The 6,130-nt window shown below is 33.2% G+C and overlaps 1 pseudogene; it reads left to right on the plus strand.

Moving 5' to 3' along the window:
- Positions 1–235: 235 nt before the first annotated feature.
- LOC133787812 (small nucleolar RNA snoR128) lies at positions 236–316 on the plus strand (annotated as a pseudogene).
- The last annotated feature ends 5,814 nt before the right edge of the window (positions 317–6,130 follow it).

Here is a 6,130-nt window from a genome sequence, read left to right on the forward strand (position 1 = left end):
ATGCAAATGGTAAGTATCTTTAATATCTTTAAATAAACTTATGATTCTCAATAAAGTGATATTTTATATCAGTTAAAATGACTGGCTCGTATATATGTACAATTTAGGAGATATAAGTAACAAAGATTATCATGTGTTTATTTTTCTCCAATCCCACTACAAAAGCTCATCTTATTAGGCTCCACGACAACTATAAATTATCATGTGTTTAAAAATGATGTTTGTTTTTATCTACTTGCTATGATGAGATCAGGAAGTGATGAAAGTTAAACTTATTTGCTTTATGAGTCTTTATCCTGAGCGGTTACCTGAGCAACACAAGGTTCTCCAGAAGCACAGTTTCTTAGTAGATAAGATGAGGGTAGAACACCGTTTCATGTCTATTGTTATGCTTGTTGTTTGTTGATATATACACATGCATACTGACATGTTAGTATACTGAGTTTAATTGTCATTAACAGATAATTTTTCACTACTTGCAGTTTGAATCCGAAGACACTTACTCTTTCTTACTTTTTGGTGGCGGTGCCTTGCTTACCCTGTGGCTAGCATCAGCTGTTATTGGAGCAATTGATTCTATCTCGATGGTGTGTAGGCTTTTCCTTAGCATCTTTGTTTTTCAATCAAGTCAATAGATTGTTTTTTCCTAAGTTGGCATATTGATGATATGCTTAATTCAATGAAATGAATCAGTTCCCTAAATTGTTGGAGATTGTTGGGCTTGGGTCGTGTGACAGGGAGGCTTGACTCGTGGGTCTACAGCGTGGCTCGCTCGTGGGTGCGACGGTGCTTGTGGTGGTGGGTCTACGGCGTGGCTCGCTCTACCAGTGCCATACCCAAAGTCTGGAAGTCTAGGGCTGCTTATGAGGCCACGGCTAAACTCATCACTAAATAAATTTAAATCCATATATGGATATTACATGTAGCTACTCAGCTGGAGTTTTGGAGTTCTGATAACTTTTTGGAGGTGGTTTTTTGAGTTTTTTTGAAGGGTTTTTCTTATAGTTATTTTCCTACTTTCATTAATATAACTTTCTTTGTTCTTGCCAGAAATTTTTCTGTGGTGGGCGATTCATTTTTGGCCCCGATGCAGTGTCCGTGCTTCTACCTGTATTTCTTATAGCTGGGCCTGCAATTTCCTTTTGTGTAAATGTTTTTTATGAAATAGATCACATGAGGTACTACTATAAAATTAACTGGAATCTCGTATTGGTCGTTGGCACAATTCTTACTCTTTTGGTAAGTATTTTATTTCTTCTTTCTAGCATTGATATCTTCTAAGAGGAAAGATTTCTCGGCAAGTATAATGTTTTTTTTAATATATTTCTTTTCAATCACACTCTACATCTTGTGATTATACTTTGCCACTATGGCAATCTTTTTCCTATGCTGTTTTCCAATTTCTTTTACCATTTGAAAACTTATTTCAGTTATTTGTTCCACAATTCTTCTCACGTATAACTGAGTTAAAAAAATCATTTGATCAACTTTATAGAAAGTATCACTATAAATTTTAAATCCGTTAGTTATAGTATAGAAAAATTACTTTCTATAATTAATAGTATAATAATGTAATTTCTAATATAAATTAAATGTTTTATATTAAAAAATATTATCACTTTAAGCATATTTCTTTTGGCACAATAGGTCCAGTTTTGATCTTGAACTAACTCACTCTACTTAATAGGCCGAAGTCTATTTGGTAATTTTTTTTAATAGCCAGTAGCATCATAAGTTTACATGGACAAATAATAGTCTATAATAGGACTTAATTGCTAGGATCTTAAGTTTACCTTTTTCGGAGTTGTAGGTGTATATTGGATTGGAGTACTAGGAATTTTTAAAAGCGTTATGACATAGGTAAGGCAAGTTTAGCTTTTGAAAATTGACTCAATGATAAGAGTGGCCAGTGTAATTTCCTCTTAATTATGATTCATTTTCTTCAGAATGTAATAAACTTGGGATAAGTTTCTGTAATAAGTTGCTTTATGTGTGACTTTTTCTTAGAATGAACCTAATTGCGAGAGAGTACATGGAGCTCTTTGTGTTTGTTTATATTGTTTACTTTGACATAATCTAACAAATGGACAAATCTGTAGGACTTGACATTTCTCTTCCTAACATCTAGTAGAGATCCGGGTATTGTTCCTAGAAATACAAGGCCTCTTGAACCAGATGAAGCTGATGTTCCTACACCGTCAACGGAAAAAACTTTAGAGTAAGCATACTTGAGTCATGGAGGACCCCATGTAACGACCCGGATTTTCAAGACTCGATAATGCGGAAATATAAATGTTTTCATTTAACAAAATGTCTCAAAAACCCATAGAAAAAAAAACTTTTTAAAAAGTCATATGGCCATACTTAACATTTAGTTACAAACATGTTTTATAAAGATTAGAGTGAGCCTAGTTTAGGAAAATTACACAACATTTCCAAAAATAAAATAGCTTCCCAAAAGGTCGGTCCACATGTACATTTGCAAGGAAGACTCCAGCGCTCACTGCTCTGCCTTGCCCTTGCTCTTACCTACAACATGAAACAACTAGGTAAGCGAAAACGCTTAGTAAGATCAACTTTCAAACAAAGCACATAGAGAAATAGGGATCCAGACCCATCCGGACCCTATACAATCAATTTCAAGAACGCTAAAGCATCCTGGCAAACTTATGGTCATGCCTGATAACCATTGATAAATTAATTCATAACTAGATAAAATCCTGCACTCAGAAAAATCCCAGAACAAGCAGATATATTATATCACAACTATATCTTATCAACAATTATATCCCTGCACTCAGAAAATCCCAGAGCAAGCAGATATATTATATCACAATTATATCTCATCAACAAATATATCCCTGCACTCAGAAAATCCCAGAGTAAGCAGATATATTATATCACAACATAATTCGAGACCAACACTCGACAATTTCCAACAATTCATGCGTAACGCGCCCTCCAACATAATTGCTAATCTGTAAAAGAGAACCGAGTCCCCACACTAAGATCTAGCCAATAAATATTCTCATCAAGGGTAACTATCGTGTTACCTAGGGCATCGCTACTTATTCAAGAGTGTAATCCAATTTACACGGTTTTACGGAGACTTCTATGTTAATCAGTGGTGCTGGTGAGCAGTTGCCCCTAGGGTGTTCAGCCTCACTCAATCTTGGCAACCCCTAGTATCTCTAGGCACTCTCACTGAATGGCCAATATTCACGGCTGCTATCCGAGAATAACTTATCAGAGCACTTGCTCGGATTCTAACCGTCCAATGATTAAGTAAGCATGAGGGCCCCTAGGTCCCATTTATCTAGGTGCCCCTAGGTTTAACCAGCTTATCCTCATCTCATGGCCACTCGTCGCGGTAATGAACCGGATATAAATAAAATCAAGCAGTGTGACGGGGATCAACCGTCTAGGATATGACGGACTTCTACCATTCATATTTTCTAAATCAGCACTCACTAGACTAACGTCTCTAAGCAACTTTCTATGATAGCCTATATATGTGCATGTATCCCTATACTAACATACAAGACAATAATCATTTCATGTTGCAGCCATACAATATAAGTTGACTTATTTGGAGTCCTTAGCGCTCAGCAGGTTTTCACCCTCCAACGTTCAGTCCAGTTACGCTTAGCCAATACTGTAATTATCCATACAGTATACTCGGATTAATTATGGTACTCATAATTCATTATTATTATTTTGGGCAGTTTGGTCATTTTAATAAAAGTCATTTGTAAGGATTTATAATCCTTATTTGGTTTTAAACCTATTAAGGAAAGTCATACAAAATATTCGAGACTAAACCCTAAGTGTCGGGGAGACCTATCCTAAGGTCTCGATACCTAGGCTCGGGTATCACAATGGTATTTCCCCACAACCCGTTAAAAATCTTATTCTTTCAAGGTATCGCTATTAACCCGCACTTTCGACTAGTCGGTTAAAATATGTAAGATTTTAGACGGTATTACATCCAGAAAATACAAATAAATTCCTTAATTATTTTTAAAGAAAATAAACTCTTTAAATTTTCCTTTTAGTTTTCTTAAGGTTTTAATATCTAAAACCCGATTTAAGAAAATTGCCTAATTTGTCTTAATTAGGAAAACCGTTATAAATTTCTCATCTTGACTAATTAATTTTCCAAAAGCAATTAATCAATTTTTACTTACTAGAAAAATAATTCATTTATTTATTTTCTCAAAATATAGGGTTTTAAACCCTCTTTTAATTTATTATCTATTAATAAATTAAATCTCTTATTTTTAGAAAGAATAAAAACTCTTTAATAAAATAATTCATTTAAACTCAAAGGGGTAATTTTAGTGAAAATTTGATTTCAAGACTTACCAATTTATATCTTGAAATAAGCAAAATTTTACTTTTTACCTTATGTTCCAAAATCTCATTTTTACACTAAGTGTGAAAAACCTATTTTTCACATTTTTAACTACATACTTCGTTAGTTCATAACTTGAAATTTACTTACCCAATTGTTACCAAAATTTCCCAATTCCATTTTTGTTATGCCATTTAGGTCTTTGTAAAATCTTAGGTCAAAATGAGCATTTTTTATTGGTGAAATCATTTTCCAACAATGAGGTAAAAATGACCTTATTTTCAAGTCCTTATTTTTTCCAAACTTTGACAGTTAATAACTTTCAAACCGTTTAATATTTTCTTACCAAATTTTACAGTGGACTAATAGGTTATGCCAGTAATATGTCCAAAAAATTTTAGAAAAAACTGGGTTCATTTTCCCTATACAGTTGCTGTCCAAACTTGGTTCCGAAAATAAGAATACGAAAAAACAGTTTTTTACCTAAACTTTGAAATAGCATAACTTACTCATTTCTAAACATTTTTTTTAGTGTTTCAAAAGCTCAATTTTATGTACTCAATCTCAACAACATCACAGTACAATTTTATTTTACAAAACCAATATACAGTGGCTGCTTGACCCCTTGGAAGTCACAGCTCAAAACATGTTTTGTTTTAGGGTATCCTACAAAACCATTGGGGGTTTTGGTTCCCATTTTCAAAAATCAATACACATGCATCATAAAAATTATTAAACAACTACCATAACCTTATTACATCACCAACAAGAAACTTTAAGCATTAGATATACAAAATAATGCTTAAAACTAAAAACCCTACAACAAAATCATCAAAAGTAAACTTTTTACCTCTTTGGTGTTCTTGCTTAAGGTTTGGACCTTCCTATAAGCTTTGACTCCTTCAAAACCTTTCAAAAACCCTAACCAACTTCCCCCAACAACATAGTTGATTAGCTATTTGAAACTCTATGCTTAAAACTTTACAAAAGCCTAGATTAGTGAAGCTTTACCTTAGGGAAAATACTTCCTAGACCAAGACTTAGCCTCCAAGTTTTCCATGGTGTTCTTGAGGTTAAATATTGAGGGAACACTTTGAGAGGTCTTCAAAAATCAGATGAGTGAATGAGAGAGGGAGAGTGGTCGGTTCTTAGAGTTAGAATTGCTCACAAAACTCTTCAAAATATCACAAAGTACTTGAGTGCTTTTCTACCCACTTGCCCACTTGACTTCTTTATTAAATGGAATTTAATCTTTATAAAATTGGGTTCACACCACTCTAAAATACCACATGGCCGGCCACCCTTTTAAATTTTGTCTATGTTTTATATAATTTTTTTTTTAAAGGTTAATAAATGTTTCATAAGAAGAAAAGTCCAAATTGGCTTTTGACACCTTTTTCACTCTTATTAAGTTTTAATCACCAAACTTAACATTAATTAATTAAATTAAATGTCTCTCACATTTAATATAATTAATCACATAATAAAATTTAACCTAAGGTCTATTCATGGAATAAAATTCCCCATTTCGGCAAAATTAGGCATTTAACACAAAATGCCTTAAAATTTCCATTTTCTTTTAGGTTTATTATTTTCGACCAAACTTTAACTTTTATGAATGTATTTTATGCCCAAAATATAATTGCCATGATTTTTCATTTTATTTTTCGAGATTTTTACCCGATCAGGGTTTTTGTGTCGGTCTAGGACCGAAAGTCTTATCTTGACTTTTAAAATCACAAAATTCATATTTTGGCTAGCAATAACTCATGGAAT

Source organism: Humulus lupulus, chromosome 6, assembly GCF_963169125.1.
Source record: "Humulus lupulus chromosome 6, drHumLupu1.1, whole genome shotgun sequence".
NCBI classification, from domain to species: Eukaryota; Viridiplantae; Streptophyta; class Magnoliopsida; order Rosales; family Cannabaceae; genus Humulus; species Humulus lupulus.